General features: G+C 36.3%; 1 protein-coding gene across 45 annotated transcripts in view; it reads right to left on the bottom strand.

Annotated features, from left to right (window-relative positions):
- Nucleotides 1–21,757, bottom strand: part of SETD4 (SET domain containing 4) — a 472,148-nt gene that overhangs the window by 31,969 nt on the left and 418,422 nt on the right. For all 45 annotated transcript variants that reach the window (XR_014245464.1, XR_014245465.1, XR_014245488.1 and 42 more), the window contains 2 exons: nt 19,805–19,960; nt 15,973–16,016 (listed from right to left, as the gene is read on the bottom strand). The gene's annotated coding sequence lies outside the window, so the exon portion shown is untranslated. The remainder of the gene's footprint in view (nt 1–15,972; nt 16,017–19,804; nt 19,961–21,757) is intronic.

Here is a 21,757-nt window from a genome sequence, read left to right as displayed (position 1 = left end):
AAAGGTGAGGATAGAGAGCAGTTTCTCAGTTGCTGGCAGCTCAAAATAATCAATATGCCAAACCAGCATATTTTGGGGTAACATGTTTTGATCCCCTCCACTTCCAAATAAATAAGATATCCATTATTTTACTTTTATATTTAAAATATAAATAACTTATATTTTATATTTGAGCTATAAATATAATTAAAATATTTAATTTTATAATATTACAACAAAAGCTACTAACTTTAATCACAAGGCTTACTGCATTTTATTTTTAAATTTTTAATATTAATATGTAATGATTATAATCACTTAACCACTACAGAAATGCATAAAGCGAAAGTGAAACTTGTCCCAGAATTAGAATGTGCTGAAACTTCTTTTAATAATTAGAAAATTAATTTGTGTTTGAGCTTCATCCATGTTGTGTGTAGCAATAGTTCATTCCTTTTTATTTACGAGTGGTATTTCATTGCACAAATGTACCATAGTTTGTTTATTTTCCTGTTGATGGACATTTAGGATGTTTCCAGTTTGGGGCTGTTATGAATAATGTTGTTATCACCATTCTTGGACAAATTATTTTAGCGGGCCTTTTTCTTTTCCTCATTTCTCTGGGGTAGAGAACAGGCAAAATTAAGTTATCGGGTTGGAAATCAAAGCAGTGCCCCTAGGGGTGGCACAAAAGAACTTTCTGAGGTCATGGATATGTTCTATATTGTGACTGGTGTGGTAACTATACAACTATATACATTTATCAAAACTCATCAAACTGTGCACTTTAATGTATATAAATTATACCTCATTTATAAAACTCATGAAAAAGAAAAAAGAGAAAACAATACAAAACAGTATGAAATTGCAGTGGATAAAGAGAATCCATTACATCAGCATCAATTACAGCCACTTTCCTTTCTTTTTTCCTTATGCTTTGCAATATCTTTATTTTACTAGCAAACACTTAATATAGTCATATAGATACATATCTCCTAAAGTATATACTTTATTTTATTTTTTTAAATTTTTATTGGAGTACAGTTGATTTAAAATGTTGTGTTACAGACAACTAATGAGAACATACTGTATAGCACAAGAAACTCTACTTAACGCGCTGTGGTGACCTAAATGGGAAGGGAATCCAAAGAAGAGGGGATATATGTATATGCATGGCTGATTCATTTTGCTGTACAGTAGAAACTAACACAACATTGTAAAGCAACTATACTCCAATAAAAATTATTTTTAAAAATGTTGTGTTAGTTTCAGGTGTACAGTAAAGTGGATCAGGTATACATAAACATATATCCACTCTTTTTTAGATTCTTTTCCCATATAGGTCATCACAGAGTATTGAGTAGAGTTCCCTGTGCTATACAGTAGGTCCTTATTAGTTATCTATTTTATACATAGTAGTGTGTATATGTCAATCCCAATCTCCCAATTTATCCCTCCCTCCCTTTCCCCCTGGTAACCATAAGTTTGTTTTCTACATCTGTGACTCTATTTCTGTTTTGTAAATAAGTTCATTTGTACCATTTTTTTAGATTCCACATACAAGGGATATTTGTCTTTCTCTGTCTGACTTACTTCACTCAGTATGAGTTTCTTCTGTTCAACCCTAAACTGCAGACACTTGGAAGCTAAGAACCATGATTCTCAGATTTTCTTGAATCAAGGAGTCAAACTAAGCTTCTTCAAATTAAAAGCACACTTGCAAGATCTGCAAAAAAAGAAGGCAAGCACGGGCGAGGTGGGGGCCATCTTCCTGCTACTTGGGACATTGCTGATGGTAGGTGCGGTGATGGAGGGTAAGAAAGGTGATCTCCCGCAGCTCCAGCCCAATCACCACGGCCAGGGCAGGTGTGTCTGTGAGGGGGCCAGACTCGCCCTCCCAGGGTCCAGTCACCAGCCTCAGGCATCTAGAGGGGCAGTTAGAGCAAGAGCAGCTATAGACAGACGCTACAAGTCTGTTTTTGTTTTTTAATTGGAGTATAATTGCTTTACAACGTTGTGTTAGTTTCTGCTGTACAGTGAAGTGTATCAGCTATATGTATGTATATATGCCCTCCCTCTTGGACCTCCCTCCCCCATCCCACCCATCTAGGTCATCACAGAGCACCGAGCTGAGTTCCCTGTACTATACAGTAGGTTCCCACTAGCTAGCTATTCTATACATGGTAGTGTATTTATGTCAAACCTAATCTCCCAATTCATCCCACCCTCTCCTTCCCGCCCTGTGTCCACATGTCCATTCTCTATGTCTGCATTTCTATTCCTGCCCTGCAAATAGGTTCATCTGTACCAGTTTTCTAGATTCCACATATATAATGGAATATTACTCAGCCATAAAAAGAAATGAAATTGGGTCATTTGTAGAGATGTGGATGGGACCTAGAGTCTGTCATACAGAGTAAGTCAGAAAGAGAAAAACGTCTTTTTTCGTTTTTGTTTTGTTTTGGTTAATTATGAACCTTTTCAAGGATACATAGTAGTTGAAAGTATTGTGGAGTGAACACCCATTATAGCCACCATCTAGATCCTACCGTTGTTCACGTTATTTTTGCTTTATCACATATCCACAATATATTCACGCACCACTCCTTATTTTTCTGATGCACTGACAGTGCATATTTTAACTCAGCAGTTCCACTGGTGGTCTCCTAGTCCCCTCCAGTACCAGGTAGTGGCTCCCCTAGAGGGCCAGTGCCCCAACTTGTTCTTGGAGTCCTCCAGATGACCACCCTAGAGCCCCCTCCTCCAGCCCTCTGACAATTCTGTAGGGCCCTCACTCCATGTACAGTCTGTTCTGCCACAAGGCCTCTTTCTAAGACTCCAAAATAGCTCATGTAGGACTGGGAGTCAGGGGATGATGTGACAGTAACATGACAATTGTCTTGATTCATACACAGTTTTTTTTCTGAGCAAGAGGAACAGGAAAAGAAAAATCTTCAGCTCCACAACAGAATGCTTCTCAACTCTACCCTAAGAAAATTAAAGAGGATTGCCTGCACCCGCGGCTCCCTCCCCCAAGCAGAGCCGCCCCCAGCCTTGCAAAGCTTTGCGCAGAATAGGTTGCTCTTCCTTCCAGGTTTGGAGTTTCCATCTGCATTGTCTCAGTCCCAAAGCCAGCATTTTCATTCATTTGTCTTTATTCATTTTAAACGTCCCTGAGGCTAACTCCGGCCATGTTCAGTCACCTGTCCAAGTGCCCTCTGAGGTTCAAACCATTGTTTTTGCTGGTGCCCTAGATGCAAAATGACATAAGTTTTGAGTGATCTGCACTGAACCTATATATTCTGTAATTATTAATTTTGAAGAACACAAAGTTGTGGGGTTTTTTTTTTAAGAACACAAAGTTTTTAAGGAACACAAATACTGGGTTATAGAAGAAATAATTAATTTTAAAATTTTTTTATTTTATTTTTTTAAGTGAAGTATAGTTGATTTACAATGTTTTGTTAGTTTCTGGTGTACAACAAAGTGATTCAGTCTTTTTTTTAACATCTTTATTGGAGTATAATTGCTTTACAATGGTGTGTTAGTTTCTGCTGTATAACAAAGTGAATCAGCTATACCTATACATATATCCCCATATGTCCTCCCTCTTGTGTCTCCCTCCCACCCTCCCTATCCCACCCCTCTAGGTGGTCACAAAGCACCGAGATTCAGTCTTATATATATGACTTTTTCTTCTTTTTTGTATTCTTTTCCATTATGGTTTATTGCAGGGTATTGAACGTAGGTCCCTGTGCTATACAGTAGGACCTCGTTGTTTATCTATTTTATATATAGTAGTCTGTGACTACTCATCCCAAACTCCTAATTTCTCCCTCCCCCACCTTTCACTTTTGGTAACCAAAAGTTTGTTTGTGTTCTATGTCTGTGAGTATGTTTCTATTTTGTAAGTAAGTTCATTTTATCATATTTTAGAGTCCACATATAAGTGATATCACATGGTATTTGTCTTTCTCTGTCTGGCTTATTTCACTTAGTATAATAATCTCTAGGTCCATCCATGTTGCTGCAAATGGCATTATTTCATTCTTTTTATGCCTAAGTAATATTCCATTGTGTGTGTGTGTGTGTGTGTGTGTATATATATATATATATATATATATATATATATATATATATATATATATATACCACATCATCTTTATCCATTCATCTGTCAAAGGACACTTAGGTGGCTTCTATGTTTTGGCTATTGTAAATAGTGCTGCAGTGAACATTGGGGTGCACGTATCTTTTCGAATTAGATTTTTCTCTGGATATGTGTCCAGGAGTGGATTGCTGGATTATATGGTAACTCTATTTTTAGTTTTTTGAAGAACCTCCAACTGTTTTCCACAGTGGCTGCACCAACTTACATTCCCACGAACAGTGCAAGAGGGTTCCCTTTTCTCCACACCCTCTCCAGCATTTATTAAGAAATAACTATTACATCAATCTCTGCTTAACACAACTAGAGTCACTCCTGTCATCTGCAATTGAAATCCAACTGATACAGAAATGAAACCAGATCTCCCATCCCACTCCAGTCCCCAGCTCCAGGCCCCAGAGATAATCACCAAATATAGGTTTTTGGACCCTCCCACCTATGAGATCATATGGTACGTGTTGTCTTACGCGGGATTCTACTTAACAGCATTAGTTGAGCAGTCTCTCCAACACCAGGACTTATAGCCTACCTCATTGTCTGGATTTATCGTGATTTACTTAAACAAAATACCACCTGTGGACACTTAAGATATTTCAACTGTTGGCTATCATTAAAAATGCTGTAATGAACATCTTTCAACACACCACTTTATGTACCCAGCAGAGCATTGGATGCAGGATACATTCCTAAATTCCAAAAGGAATGTTCACTGTTGCCCGGCAGAGAGGATCCTCCATTGTATTCCCATCAGGCCAGTGTGTATACAAGCATCATCGCTGGGCAATTTCAAATATGCTTTTGTTGTTGACTGTCTGATAAATGAGAAAAACTGGCATCTTGTTTTAATTTGAGATTCCTAATATTGAGAAATGTTGAATAGTGTTTGTTTACCAGTTATTTACCACTTCTTTTCCTCTGTGGATTGCTTGCTCTTTTATTTTAAATTGATTTGTAAATATTTTACATAGCAATGAAATTTACCTTCTGTCCTATATATTCAAAAATGCTTTTGCTGGCTCACCATTTGTCTTATAGTATGTTTTTCATGCCGAAGTTTTCAACTTTTAAGTAAATTCATCAGTCTTTCCCATTATTTACCTCTGATTATTGTATCATGTTTATAAATTCCTCTTCCTTCCTAAGAATGGATGTAGATAGGGATAGAGATTTAAAATTCTTTAGTAATAAAATGGTTTTGTGGTTAAATCTTTAGTTCATCTGAAATTTGTTTGATATTTAGGAGTGGGATATTTTTAACCAAATGGGTAGTAAATTAAGCAAATGTAATTTATTGAATTATCTTATTTTGCTGATAAAATGTTGCCTTAATGTACTTAGGGTTTTGTGTGTTTGTGCTCCCCATAAATTATGAGCTATTTCTGGAATATTCTGTTCAATTGACATGTCTGTTCTTATTCCAGTTCCAACTATATAGATATTGTAGGTAATGCTATAAAAAATTTCAATATTTAGTGGAGATAGTCTTACCCTCCAAATACTCTCCCCCAATCCCACTTTTAAAGAATTTTCAGGACTATTCTTAGATATTTATTTTTCCAGTTGAACGTTAGTATTAATTTTCAAGTTCCTGGGGCCGGGGTGGTGAAGGGGGGGAGGGGGAAGAAGCTTGATTTAATTTTTAAAGGATTGAAATCTTTAGACTATTGAATAATACTGAGTCTCCTTAACCAGTGACAAGCTATGTCCTCTATTCATGAGTCTTAATTTTTTTAATGTTCCTTAATGAGGCTTTTCTAGGGGTTTTTTTTTTTCCATAAGCATTAAACAGGTCTTAAAAAGTTTATTCCTAGATAATTTATATTTTGCTGCAATCCCAAGTGTGATATTTTTCACTGTATTTTCTAATGGCTTGTATGGTTCCTAATAGTTTTCATGAAGAGGTCAGTGTGACTCAGCTTAAGTTTACATATCTCTGTTAAGAATGCATCAAGGTTGGGCTTTGACCTTGATATTCAAGAAAAATCTTTTCAGCCATTTGAGGTCCAAATAGCTGTATGACTGCAGTATCATTTCTGGCATCCCTAATCTTGTCTGTGATCCATAAACCTGGGAGTGCAGTCATTTGCATCCTATCTAACCAGTGTTACAACATCAGTGATACTTATGTGTGATGCTTAATTTTATGTGTCACCTTGACTGGGCTACGGGATGCCCACATAGCTGGTAAACCATTATTTCTGGGTGCATCTGTGAGGGTGTTTCCGGAAGGCATTAGCACCTCAATCAGTAGCCTAAGTAAAGCACATTATGTCTTTCTTCCAGTGGGCATCGTCCAATCCACTGAGGGCTTGAATAAAACAAAAGGCAGAAGAAGGGTGAATTTGCCCTCTGCTTGAGCTGAGACATTTATCTTCTCTTTTCCTGGTTCTCAGGGCTTTAGTCTCTGGGACTTACACCATTGGTTCCCCTAGTTCTCAGGCCGTTGGATTTGTAGCCATACCTCCAGCCTTTCTGGGCCTCCAGCTTGCAGACAGCAGATGGTGGGACTTCCCACCCTCTATGATTGTATGCCTCAAACTCTCCCAATAAAAGTCTTTGTATATATCTCTATATATCTTATTGGTTCTGTTTCTCAGAAGAACCCTAACTCATACACCATGCTGTTTGGATTTGGATTCAATATCTGACAATTTACTTTAAATATAGGTAGGAGAAGAAAAAATTTCCTTACAGGCTTTATATGCTAAAATTCCATCAGCCAGTTTAAGGTTAAATGAATATTTATTTGTTCAAGAGTACCTGTTATAAAGATTAATTATGACATTAAAAATGCATATTTTATGTTAAAATAATTATTAAGAATGTACTAATAGGGCTTCCCTGGTGGCGCAGTGATTAAGAATCTGCCTGCCAATGCAGGGGCATGGGTTCAAGCTCTGGTCTGGGAAGATCCCACATGCCATGGAGCAACTAAGCCCGTGCGCCACAACTACTGAGACTGCACTCTAGAGCCCGTGCTCCGCAGCAAGAGGAGCTACAATGAGAAGCCCACGCACCACAACGAAGAGTAGCCACTGCTCACGGCAACTAGAGAAAGCCCGCACGTGGCAAAAAAGACCCAACGCAGCCAAAGATAAATAAATAAATAATAAATAAATTTTTTAAAAAAAGAATGTACTAATAGTTAAATTAATGTGGAGAGGGGAAGATTTCATGATACAACTATTAAGAGAATGTGTTACATAACATTCTAAAATCAAGAAATATTTATAGAAATTTAAAGAAACTTATAGAATACAGAAATTAGATTATATTGCAATTATAATCTGTGTACAATTGTTTGGTATGCTAGCCTTCATAGCATTAAGTAAAATATCTATTAGTGACTGTATTGAATTTTTAGTTATTTAGCTCCATTTAGGCCATGAATCTTTCAAGAAAAGTCCATTTAAAAATTCTTAATATCTCGTCAGAATGAAATGCATAATGTCAATTTTGCTGGCTCAGAATTTCATGATAAGGGAAAAGAATCACACACATAATATTCATGAATAATTATCTGTGACTCAAAATAAAGATTTTAAGACTATTTTTTAAAAAGAGAAAATATCACAGGAGAAAAGTCTTTCTCCTCTCTGAACCTTAATTGAAAGTAAACATCTGCTTTATTTGATAAATATGCCTTCAGGGACTTATTGTTTCTGCACTATGTCAAACTTTTAAAATATGACTAAGACTTTTATATTTTTTTTAATTTTTATTTTGAAAAAAATTTTCAGACCTAGAGAAAAGTTTCAAGAATGGTACAGTAAATACTGATACAACCTTTACTCAGCCCCTCATTCTCTCTCTCACCCTCTCCCTCTCCCTCTGTCTTCCCATCCCTTCCTCTTTCTCTCAGGGAATGGACCATGCTGGGAAAAAGGTCCAGACTAGGGGTAAGGGATTCAAGGGTTCTTATTCTGGATCTGCCTGAAATAAGCAGCAAAACTTAGATGGCTCTGTTTACCTCTACAGATCTCTATTTCTTCATCCTGATGATCAAGGGTTTGTACTGAAATCTCATTTCATTTATCATCATTTGCTATGATCTGTAATGATTGTATAAATACAGTTGTCCCTCTGTATCCATGGGGGTTCCAGGACCCCCAAGAAAACCAAAATTCACAGATTTTCAAGTCCCTTATAGGAAATGGTGTAGTATTTGAGTATAACCTACGTACATCTCCTGTACACTTTAAATCATTTCTAGATTCCTTATAATACTTAATACAATGTAAATGCTATGTCAATACTTGTAGATACAGTGTAATTGGTAGGTAAATTGTTGCCAGCACACAGCAAATTCAAGTTTTGCTTTGGGGAACTTTCTGGAATATTTTGGTAATATTTTTGATCTGTGGTTGGTCGAATCCATGGATGCAGAATCCATGGATATGGAAGGAAGGCCATACTGTGAGAGAATAAATGATAGAGTGGAAGACTTGGAACCCTTCAGGAAAGTATGAAGAAAGCAAGCTAAAAGGTGGAAAGTGGTAATTGCTTAGAATAATAAGAAACAATCTTTCTAGAATAGTGTTTTCTTAATCTTTGGGAAAGTTAAGAAAACCACTCCTTGCTTTCAAACACTAACTTGGTAGGAACAAAGCCCCATCTGTTTGCCAGTGACTAAATATCAACACAAAGTACAGTAAACCTCATTAATTTTCCCTAATTGGGTGGAAAGTTTTGAAAAAGTCTGAAGTAGAGAAACATTTTCACAAAATTCAGCTTAATTTCAAGTTCATATGGCAACAAGGATGACAGGGCCCCCAAGGAAAGGAAAGAGCATACTGTCTTAGAGAATTTTTAATAATAGATTTTTAAAGAAACATTAGGAATTAGAACATTCATTGTTTCACAGAAGCGTTCAATTTCAAAGAGGGTTTACAAGTGTTTAGAAATATTTTTTGGCCTTCAGCCTTATAAAGACTATATATTTCCCTTGTTTATACTTTTAATTTGCTTGGCAAACCCTTCCTCTACTTCTAGCCCTAATGTATCAATGCATTTCACCAGCATTTTAAATTTATCCCAGATTCTGAGTTAGTGGATTTCTCATTGGCCAGGGTCATATAGCTCTTTTCTAAAAATCCTCAATACTTTTAAGCTCCCAGGAAACGCACCTGTCAATATGGCATGTGCATTCTCTCATTTTCTTAAAAGCAGGAACTAGGTTTCATTTTTCACCCTTGATTCTAAAGCGGTTGGAGAGCTTGAAAGAGAAGGGGGCCGTCAACAGAGCGCAAATAAATCTAATCGTGGTGAAAAGGTGATGAAAGACTTGTGCTTACATTTCCTCAATTTGTTCTTAAAATAATCCTTGACACACTCTTTGATTAAGGACCAACTCTTGCTTTTCCAAGGCTGGGGTCATAGAGATCAGGAACAAAAGACACAGTAATTTTAAAACACATATTTGAGCAATTAGCTCCCACCTTTCCCTCTCCATATTTCCAAAGATTTAATAAGTAGCTAAATGGACCTCTTTGAATTCTGCTTCTGTTCCTTTCCCCAGCCCGCTCTCTAACAGGTATGCTGTTGAGGAGTAGACTGGTTAAGAGGAATGACTTGAGAAAAGTCTAACTGAAAATACCACCACCAGCCACTTAAGGCCTATGAGTGCTTCTAGCAGACCTAACAGCTCAGGCATGGATTGAAAGGGAAAATAATATATATGAGTAATATTGGGAGGAGGAAGGACTAAAACTGGGGAGTGTGACAGATGCTATCAATGTCACCCCAGGGTCCCGAGACACTTACTGTCCATACCATGATCCATACCTGCAACTCACCTCCTCCACCGTGGATTTCTCTCTCACAGTGTAAGGAAGACCGGAAGTGGGAGAGAATTAATGCCCCTGGATCAGCTCTCAGCCCATAACAAATGGGAATTAGAGGATAAATAGTCAACTGTCTCCCCTGTAGGGTGGGACAGCTCTGAAAGCACATTCTGCTCTGTCTCTCAAAGACAAATCTTCCAAACAAGGCATCGACCGCTCTTTGTTCTGGAGTACCTTGTCATGGATGTTTGTATAGCAAATAGCCTTGGAAGATAGAGATAATATCTTCTTCTGGAGCAAAGGGTAAGAATGCTTACTGCTCATTATGTAAGATTTGGGTTCCTTAAGTACAAGGTTTCAACCCACTGATTGCATAAACAAAATCTAGGCCTATCTGCACTATACCCATGGTATAAGGGGACAAGGAGAACCAACGCAGTGATGCTCACACTGCTTGCTGCGCCATATGTAATGAAGTCATTTGTCTCCTATGTAGGGGTCTCATACCTTCTGCCAGCATCCATAAAACTGTGTTAGGCCAACATGCTAGCTTGAAAGTATGGTGGAGCTCTCAGATCCCACTGATCTCACACCATAGAACATGACCAACTGCAGGACTGAATTTGAATTTGATCTAAATTTGAATTTGGTCTAAATGAGAATAATCATTTGCTGAGAAAATGTATTTTAAAAAATATATTTTGCTATATTGTTCAGAAAGGATCCTAATGAAAGTTGAATATTTTGAGAAATAGATCTCCAGGGTTTCTCTGGTCACCAAACTTGAAGGTTGAGCCAACTAAGCTCTTAGCTACTGGCAGATATACAGAGTTAGTACACTCATTCTCTCAAATAGTGAAGTTGTTCAAAGATCCAGGAGACAAGTACAACTCCTTCCCCTGAGACTTTAAAAACAGAATATTGGGAATTCCAAGTGTAACAGTCAAACACAATGAATTCATCACTTTTGCTTCTTGCTTATGGAACTGTGGGTCAATATATATTTTGTTGGCTTGTTCACTTATTTGTTACACCATACAAAAGTCAATCTCCTTAAGCGTATGCATTAAAATGACAATGGAGAAAAAAAAAGTACAGTTAATGGTGAAAAGAAGAAAAGTTATTGAGGCATTTGCAGGTTGGGAGGGAAGGAAAAGCATGTGGCTAACACTGGGATTAGCAATAAGTTTGAAGTCCAAAGGGTTTTCATATTCATTCATAGGTGGATAAAAGGGTATGAGTATCCCCATGTACAGAAGAGAAAGAGGAACTGTTGCCAAGTTCATCAGCTCTCAGCAGCTCCATGGAGAGCAGTAAGCTTTATTTTACAGATCACTGAGAATGAATCAGGACTTGTCATAGCTTAAGAACCCTGGTTTGCTTTAACTAAATATGTATATATTGTATATTACATATATAAATTATAATGTAATGTCATATTGTTACATTATTATGTAATGATATAATTAGAACTATGTTAGAATTATATATGTAACATACATATTTTAGTAACATATGTAGTTAACTTTAGTAACTTCAGTATAGTAACTTCAGAAAAAGCTCTTTCTAGACTAACCATAAAAATAAAGGCTTACTTTACTATTACTGGTTCTCTGTATTGTATTTAAACTTCTACAGTTGTGTGTCAGTTATAAAACATACCGTTAAGATAACATTGAAAAGGTTATATTAGTAAACTGCACTATAAGTATGATAATCTTCAGTTCAAATCAGAGACCAAAAAGATCCAAAGCTAGGGAAATAATTTCACCCTTACTTAATATGCTTTTCAGATTAATCTAAGAATGACACCAAAAGGCCAAGATAAGAAATGCAGGCAGTGAATGCAAGCAAAATATTTTTTTAAAAGACCATTTTAATATTGGAAATAAACGTACCCATGTAAGTGATCAAATAGTAGGAATTAACAATGTCCTAAAAAACTTCCATTTTCCACCATTTTATTGGTTTGAGGGCTTTTAGTTTCAAGCAGAAATAAAATGAGCTTTCTTCCCTGAAGATATAATAGTCGTTGCCCGGCCTGATTTTGACACTGAATTTATAAGTTATTTGGAGAAGAACAAACATCTTCAAACAGACAGTTCCTTACTGAGCACCTGTGATACACCAGGCGTTGTGCTCAGGGGTGGATTCAAAGAAGAAAAATGTCCTTGAAGGGCTCAAAATCAGACACATATTTTTTTAAGATAAAAAATAAACATGTGACTTAGTTTTTTTCCAAAGGGCCTGCAAATTGGACTTTATCCAAATTCCCTGCAAAATAGAAATCCAGGGAGAAATTAAGCAAGGTTTTATCCAGCATGTTATCTACACGTTCTTAACTATGGTAGGAGCCTCCATTTTCCTCACTAGCATGGGAAGAGAAAAGATACTAAAAGTTCTTACTTCCACACACTTCTTTTTGTGTCTCCCCCTAATTTAGTTGCTTCATTTCTTGAAATTCCTGCTATTTTATTAGTCCTGTGTGAGGAAAATGGAGGTCAAAGCCAAGAGTCCCTCAAGATGAGGAAAAAGGAGGGAGTTGGACTCCATGTAGCCCATCCAGAGCTTGAGGACAGAAGACTCAGCTAACAGTAAAGTGGGTCCCTTTGCCTGGAGGGTCCTTAATGCTAAAGACAGACTGTGAAGAGCTAGATGATTTTACAGGTATAGTCCACAAACTGTCCTCTTTTAGACAAATGATTCCAGGGAGGGCTCCCCACTTAAATTTATGAGGCTGGTATAACCTAGGCACCAAAACTGGACAAGGACATTAAAAGAAAAAAGTGTTATAGGCCAACCCATCTTATGATCATTAATGCAAGAATCCTAAATAAAACATTGGTAACCTAAATCCAGCAGGCTATTAAATAATTACATCATGGCCATATATGGCTTATCACAGGACTACAGATTAGATTAACATTAGAAAATCTACAAATATAATTCACAACATATTACAGGAGAAAAGCCACATGATTATCAAAATATTCAGAAAAACACAAAAGTAAAATTCAATACCTTTCTGGATAACAAAACAAATACCCTAAACAAGTTAAGGATGGAAGGAACCCCTTTAACCTGATCAACGGAATCAACATAAATCATACACGATGGTGAAGAATTAATAACATTCCCTTAAAAGAACCAAAACAAGTCAGGAACAAGAAACAACGTCTACTCTCACTGCTTTTATTTAAAATTGTACCAGCAATCCTAGCCAGCATAATAAGGCACGAAAAAGAAATAGTCGATATAAGCATTGGAAATGAAGAAATAAAATTGTCATTATTTGTAGACTAAAGAATTATTTACATAAAAAAAAGTTCAAGAGAGCTTACAACTTATTAGAGAAAAGAAATAGTGGTAGAAAAAGAGACCAAATGAACAGATTAGGGAAATTTACAACAGACCAACATATCCATGTGCACTTCATATATGAGAGAGGTGCTAATATAAACCAGAAAGAAAGAATGAACTATTCAAAAAATGTTCTGGGCTGACTGACTACACATTCGTAAAAACATCTTTGCCTCATGCCAGATTCAAAAATAAATTCCAGATGGATTTAAAATATAAAGATTTTTTTAACTTAACATTTATGGAGGAAAAAATAGAGAATAGTTTTAGAACCTCAGAATAGAGAATCACTTCTAAAACAAGACAAAAGATGACAAGGAAAGAAGGAATGATACATTTTTTGCTACATTAAAATTAAAAACCTGTGTATGACACCATAAACAGAGTGAAATCTATAAGCCAAATACTGGAAAAGACAGCACAAATACCTGCAAAGGAGATTTTCCTGTAGGTCCTATTGGCCAGAAATGGGTCAGATGACCAATCATTGCTTATCTGTAGGAGCTTAGGGAAGACCTGCCCTCATTTCTTGGGACATTGCCACCTCACACCTCAACCAAATCAGGACACTTTTAATAAGAAAGAAAGGAGGGAAATGTTGGTTGGGTAAGCAAACTATTACAAATGCCAAAGACTGTTCACAAGCAATTGACAGAAGAGTAAACCAGAATGATTAATAAACCAATGAAAAGTTCTGGGCTTCACTAGTAATCAGAGGAATACAATTTAATGGTTGGGGGAGGGAGGGAGGAAGAGAGAGACAGAGAGAGAATATCATACAACCATCAGATTGAAAAAATTCTAAAACATGTAATAACACCACATTATTGGGGTTTGAAGAGGCCCATCTCCACTTAGATGCCTTGTAAGCCTCTCAGTTCAATGTATTCAAACCCAAACTGCTTCCTACAAACCCTTCTTTCCAACCCGGTCAATGGCACCACCAACAACTTAAGGGAAAGACTTGAGTCATCCTTAACTACTGTCATAGCTTCACGGCTCATATCCAGTCACCCTGACATACTTGTAGGTCCTTCTTTTCTGTTTCTACAGCACTAAGACCCATCTCCACTACCTGGTGGATGTCCTCATCATTTCCTGCATGAAAATCCTCTACATTCTCTTAACCCATCTTTTTGCTTCCTATCTTGCTGCCTTCCAACCACTGTTCAGCAGGTAGTGGAGCTGTCTCTGCATGCTTAAATGCTCCCAATAGCCATTGTTATAAAGATCAAGTTGAAATGCCAGATGGGACGTCCCTTAAAGATCTGTCTGTACCTCTTCCAGCCCCATCTACAGGCCTCTCTAGGAGTCCACACTTTCCTATTGGGTTCAATTTTCTTTTCCCCAAGTACATTCATTAAGAGTTATTTTAGTGAGGATCTATGAGCAATAAATTCATCTAGCATTTGTATGAAATTGTTTTTATTTGCTTTCATCCTTGAATGATTTTTTATTCCATGTTCATTGTTATTATCTCTCAGCACTTTGAGGGCCAAGGAAGGCCACTAATGATGGCACTCAGGACACAGACCAATGATGCAGAGTCAAAAAAAAAAAAAAAAAAATGACTTGCTTTCCTTCTAATTTCTGTCTGACCAGCCTTACTTATAAAACAGAGTGTACTTCACAATGATAACTCCATAAACTCTAATCAACATCTTTGTTCTGCTTATCTCTGACAACACAATGCTCTTCCAAAAACAAAAGACAAAAAACAAAAAAAGAAAACAGCAAGGGGCACACCGTCCTGACTATTTTTGTAAGGTAAGAAAAGTTTAGAAATACTCTTGCACCTTGCCATACTTTAGAGGCTGTGATGCCTAGCTTTCTATAATTATAAAAAAAAATTTTATAAGTTAAATAAATATGTTAAACTTTCTATTTTAATTCTAGATGTAAGATCCAGACATGAGATTCAATGCTCAGGACACTGAGGCTCACTTATTTCTGTAAAATAAATCATTTCCTTTCAGCTGGTAAGCTGAAAGGGAATGTATGTTATTCATTAGATTACCAGTACCCACATATCAGCACTATTGGGTAATTCTTTTTCATCTCTAAAACACCAATATTTGTGCCTAATTTAATTGATTTATGCCAAAGATGCAGGTGAAAATTGTTTTGAGTTTTATTACATTACAAAACTATTAGCTTAGTGTTTCAGAGAGGAAGAAAAAATGTTTTGAGAAAATAAAAAGAGATCCAGGGGCCCACTGGCCAAAAGAAAACACACCAAGGAGTGGCATGCACATAACAGGCTTCTGGGTACAAGTTTAAATCAAATTTTCTTAGGAGAGGCAGACATTGCTTATATTTTACAAAGGATATATTTGACCTAAACATGCATAAAACATAGATGATCATATTCTAAACAACCTAAAAATATTAACTCATTTCCCCCTTATTTGGCATTTCCTTTGGCACTTTTGTATGCAATCTGAAATCCACTGTAAAGCACTTGACATACATACATATAGTCTCATATGTGCCCTCTTGAAATGTGAATGTATATAAGCCATGCCTCAATGTAAGTTGACTATAAATTCTTTTCAGGCAAAGACCATGATTTTTGTCGTTATTCTTTCCTAATTATTAAAAATATCTCAAAATACCCACTTTGGTGCTGTGTTTAGATTTATATGATAGATTTGCTTTCCCCAAATGCTGCACTTCTCTTACCACCAGGACTTTGCGTGTGGTCTATCTGGAACATTCATCTCATCCTTCAAGAAATAGACATTAAAAATATGGTTAAAAGATATTATGAGAAACTTTATGACAGTAAACTTGACAATTTATATGAAATGAACACATTCCTTGACAATCACATCTTACCAAACCTGACACACAAAGAAAGAGAAAATATGAATAGCTCTATATTTATCTAACAAATTGAATCTGTAAATAAAAATATTTCCACAGAGAAAATTCTAGGTCCAGATGGCTTCACCTGTGAGCTCTTTTAAATATGTAAGGAAGAAATGACATCCGTCATACACAAAACCTTTCAGAGAACAGAAAAAGTCCAGCTTAATCATAATATCAAAATCTGCAAGGGCATTACAAAATAAAGAAATTATACATCAAATTCACTTATCAGGTACAAAATCCTGAACAAACTATTTGCAAACTAAATTTAGTACTGTATAGAAACGGAAAATACGTTGTGGTAAATTTGGGTTTATCCTAGGAAGGCAAAGTTGGATTAATATTAGAAAATTCATATAATTAACTGCATTAACAGATTAAACATGAAATCATCATATGGTCCTTCCAATAGATGCAGAAAAATGATTAGATAAACTTCAATGCTCATTTATGTGAAAAAAAAAAAAACCTTTAACAAACTAGGAATATGAAGGGACTTTCTTAACCTATAAAGAAAATTCATAGCAAATATACTTTATGATGAAAGTTAAACACTCTCCTTGGGAGTCAGGAACAAGATTCAAATGCATGTTATAATTTCTATCAACATTTTAGTGGAAATTCTAGCAAGTACAAGGAAATATAAACTAAATGCATAAGGACTGTTATGAAAGAGACAAAACATTCATAATTCACAAATGATATGTTATTATGATTTTAGCATCCATGTTCATGAGTACATTTGCATTGTCATTTTTCATCCTCATTCCTGTGAGGTTTGGTCAAGTTTATTCTAGTTTCATAAACTTTTTCAATACTCTGGTATACTTTTTTTATGTATTAGCCGTGTCTCTTATTTTCTGATGCTTTCACTTTAGGAGGTCTTGCTGCTCCTAGAGGGACTGCCCCGCCCCACAGGGTTAACTAATTCCCAAAGATAGTAAACAACTCACCCCTGAGGGTGCCTGTCAAATGTAAACCAATCCAGAGCCCACACACCTAACTCCTTCTTTATCAGGCTTTCATATACCAGGACACTATCCACCTGCCCCAATCGCTCCAGGGTCACGTACCAAACACCTAAGGACAGCTCCTATGCCCCAGAGCCTCCTGAAATTATTCAAAGTAATCAATCTTAAACCTGTTTACCCTGCCTCACCCATTCTTTTGTCCATTGTGGCAAGAAGCCACAATAAAGGTTTATGCCACTGTTTTCCCCTCTCCTCTGCCTCCTGACCACCTGGTGCTTCCTCATGTGCCCCCCATGCCGGGCCATGTCCGTTCTGCTTGTGACCCTTCAGTATAACAACCTGTCTTTACAATGGTAATATTCTCCCAATCTGTTGACCTTGCCAGAACTAAGCAATAATAAAACCTCTTATTTTAAAATATATAAAATTAGAGTTATTTGTGAGAACTGGCCCTCGTCCAGCTCCCCTTGCATTACTGTTCCCTTTCCTTTCAGGTTTCAGCGGCACTGGACTTCTTCCTTTTCCTCTACATGCCTTAGGGTTTTTGCTCCCATGATTCCCCCCACCCAGAATTCTCCTTCCCCAGAGCCCTGCTGGTTCCTTTATCACCATCTCAGGCAAGCCTTCCCTGGCCATGTGGTCTAAAGTAAACCCCTCCCCTGCAGCCCCCTTTCTTTATTATCAATACATTACTATATTTTATTTTATTTATTTTATTTTATTTTATTTATTTTATTTTATTTTATTTTATTTTATCTTGTTATTCCATTGTACTTATTGCAACCTGAAATTATCTTTGTTTCTTCTGGGTTTACTTTCCTATAGTCTGTTTCCTTGAAAGCCAGAAATCCACCTGATTTTCACTGCTTTAGCCTAGGAGAGTACATGACACACAATAGGGGCTCATCATCATTGTTTGAATGAAGAATTAATAAATGGACACAAGAATATGCCACAAGCCATGGCAGGTATTTGAGAAAATACTTTGGGAAAATAGTGAGGAGACCATATCCCTTAGAGCCAAGGTCCTTTAGGGGATGGTGGGGAAGCGAGTCCTTAGGGAGCCCTGAGCACCCAGTGGGAGAGTAAGACAGCTTGGAGCATAAACACCATCCACACTCGCCCCCCAGCTCTTGAACTGAGACTCAGTATCTGGCTGAAGGCTTGCAATGAATTTGCCTCTTGTGTCACCTAGACTATAGGCTTCAAATAATCGACAGGGAATATTGTAATCAGTGACTATTTTTAATTCTAGAGAGACCCAAACATGCAATTCTTTTCTTCCTTAAAATAAGAGAAGACATCTTAGAAAACGAGACGTTTAAAACACAGATCACTAAGCATCAATTTGGACATTATCTGAATTCTGACATCATAAGTGAAAACAGTTTTAACTCCACTTAAAAAAATGTCAGATTCAGGCAGTTTTACAACAGGAAATGGGAAAAGGTTAAGGCCTTAACATGATTCAGGTGTCATTTGATATATATACATAGGAAATAAGGTCAGTTAAAATAATTTTTTTCATCAAGAAATTTACAGCTCAGAATAAAATGATGTTTCAATCCATTTTAACCAGCGTTCCGACTCATTCATGTTTCTTAACATTACTCTGTATTGACCACTTAAAAGCTGCAAACCATGGAAAGTTCGAAGAAGACCTCTGTGCTTATTTCACTAACATTTTAATTCTGGTAAAGTTTAAACTACTGAATGCAGCTATTTTCATGACAAAAAAAAAAGGAGTCTGCCATTAAAATGTGGGTGACTGGAATAAAATGGAGAAATTCATTAGCATCAAAGTTCCTTGGTTCATGAAACAAACCGGTTCAAGGGAGGAAGCCAGAGAAGTGTGAATAAACCTCAACGGTTTTGCTGTTTATTTATAAATATCTGTGCACATATTCAAGACCCAACTCAAATATCACTTCCAGGTGACTACTTACTTTTTCCTCTCCTGTTTTCCAGTGTATAAATCTCTATTCTTATGCATATTTCCTTAGATAATAGATATCTCCTCTACTCAACTTTTGGCTTCATAAAAGCAGAAGTCCTCTTTTTGTCGATTTTGAATCCCCAGGCCCTGGCATAGTGTCATACTTTCAAGAAATGTTTATTGACAAAGTAAAAGGGTATTTTAATCAAGGGCCTCTTATATATGTACTAGGTGCTGGTCATTGTTGCTTTAATAGTAATTTTTTTTAAAAAACCCTGATCTGCCCCTGTCCTCAAGAACCTTATATTCTGATTGTGGAATTTAAAGAGGCAGAGGGTTTGTTTACTAGTTACCACTCTGTCTTCACCCTCCCAGTTTGCCAGGAGTTTAATAGCAACCTGCCTGTATTTTTTTCACAAAGGGTTTATACTCCAAATATAGTCTTCATCATAAAAAATCAGGGGATTGTGTCACACCATCTTAACACTATCCTTAATGGTATCTTCAAAATTAAGGAAAAAAATCCATAAGATTCCAAATTGTTTATTAAAGAAAAGCCCTGATTGACGAAATGTTTCAGACCATGCCTGCCATATTTTTTAAAGAAAGGAAAATTTTAAATGTAACATGTGGAAGTCACTATATTAATTTAGTTATAAAATATATCTAGTAAAGAGCTGCTTCTAGGTATAATTTATACAGTTAATACGTCCAACTATAAATCAAAAGCACTCACCGTGTGGTGTTTCTAGTGAAATTGTCCCACTCTCCATTAATTTTACTGACTGGAATTTCAGTCGAAGATTAAGCAGTTGATTTTTCAAGTAGTAACACAAATTCTCTTTTCTCTTAATGGAAGATGGTGAGAAAGGGTGTTTTCCACATTTCTGGCCTATGAGGAGAGACAAAGCAGTTTTATTGTACCGGATTGGAAAGACAATGCTCCCGTTTGGAAAGGTTGGGGTTTTTTTGTTGGTTTTTTTGGGTTTTTTTAGTCACCTATACACATAGTGTAGAGGCTGAGAATTTTCTTATTCAAGGGAATTATAAAATATATATTTTTAATGGGGAAAATCTGCTATACTAAAAATATAAAAGCTTTGTTGTCCCAATGTGTGAAATAATTGTGATTTGAAGTATTAGGGTCCATTATCCCCATAGAAACCCGCACACCTATCACAGGTTGGGTTTTGGTTTTTGATTTGGAAAATATGGACCCTATAATGGTCCATCGCACTCTGTCACCCAAAATGTCCCACAATAAAAGTGTGTGGTAACTCAATCTTCCCCATGGGAATTAGCCAACTCTGATGTTATGAGCAGGCCTCAGTCTAATTTTTTAAAGAGCTACTTGCCATATATTTCCCACCAGACAGTCTTAAAATTTATTGTGACCTTATACACCATATGAAAATTCAGGGTAGTATTGGTAGATCTTTCTTAATTCCAATAATCATCAAGCACCTTTTAAACACTGTTTACTAAATTATTAATCTCCTATTTTTTTTCAACATCTTTATTGGAGTAAATTGCTTTACAATGGTGTGTTAGTTTCTGCTGTATAACAAAGTGAATCAGCTATACATACACATATATCCCCATATCTCCTCCCTCTTGCGTCTCCCTCCCACCCTCCCTATCCCACCCCTCTAGGTGGTCACAAAAAACGGAGCTGATCTCCCTGTGCTATGCGGCTGCTTCCCACTAGCTACCTATTTTACATTTGGTAGTGTATCTCCTATTTTTAACATGGGCTTTTCTAAATTGTTTTCCTAAATCCTGGGAAAAGCGCTCCAAAATGATATCTTGTGGAAAGAGAGCACAAACGTACAGCATACACACAAAATAAGTATTTGTAGTCCACTTTCAATTTATTCAAAATATACTCTTCTCTCCCAGTTAAAGGAGAAAATGATTACATATTCAGTTATCTTGAAATAATTAAAAGGTCATCAATTTCCTGTCATGGAAGTGATATGGTTTAATTACATTGTATAAATGTATTGACCAGGCCATGGGGGAGAGTATCCCCCTGAGAGGTTATTATCCTAACAACAATCTGACCTCCACTGAGTGGGATATAAGTGTGTACTTAGAGATTTGTGTATATGTGTGGATTTTAAAATAACTGTAGATTTGGGATTAGCAGATACAAACTACTATATATAAAATAGTTAAATATAAGGTCCTACTGTATAGCACAGAGAACTATATTGAACATCTTGTAATAACCTATAATGAAAAAGAATATGGAAAAGAATATAACTATATGTATGACTGAATCACTTTACTGTACACCTGAAACTAACACAATATTGTAAATCAACTCCTTCAGTTTTAAAAAAAAGAATCAAATAAATATAGCAGGATTTTATCTGAAACAACAATAGAAAATAAAAAATAAAATTGCATTTAGGGCAATTGCATTGAGATTAATTAAGGTTTGGTTTACTACCCAGAGTCCACAAGTCAAATATCATCCAGACTGACAATTTAGGGTGAAAAGTAAGGACTCAAGAGTTCAAAATATAGGGAAGTCAGTTGAAAAACGCAAAGGATTACAGTAAAAAAATAATGACTATAGAGTCTCTGAATGGTAAAGCTGGTTGGAACCAGAGAGAGTTTAAGATTTGCTCATGTTTTTCTATGAGAAAATAAAATACTTATTCATATAAATACAGAATTCATT

Source organism: Balaenoptera borealis (assembly GCF_965194805.1).
Source record: "Balaenoptera borealis genome assembly, chromosome: 5".
In the NCBI taxonomy this organism is placed as follows: Eukaryota; Metazoa; Chordata; class Mammalia; order Artiodactyla; family Balaenopteridae; genus Balaenoptera; species Balaenoptera borealis.
Note: the sequence above shows the minus strand (reverse complement) of the source record. Positions and strands in the feature narration are given on the sequence as shown.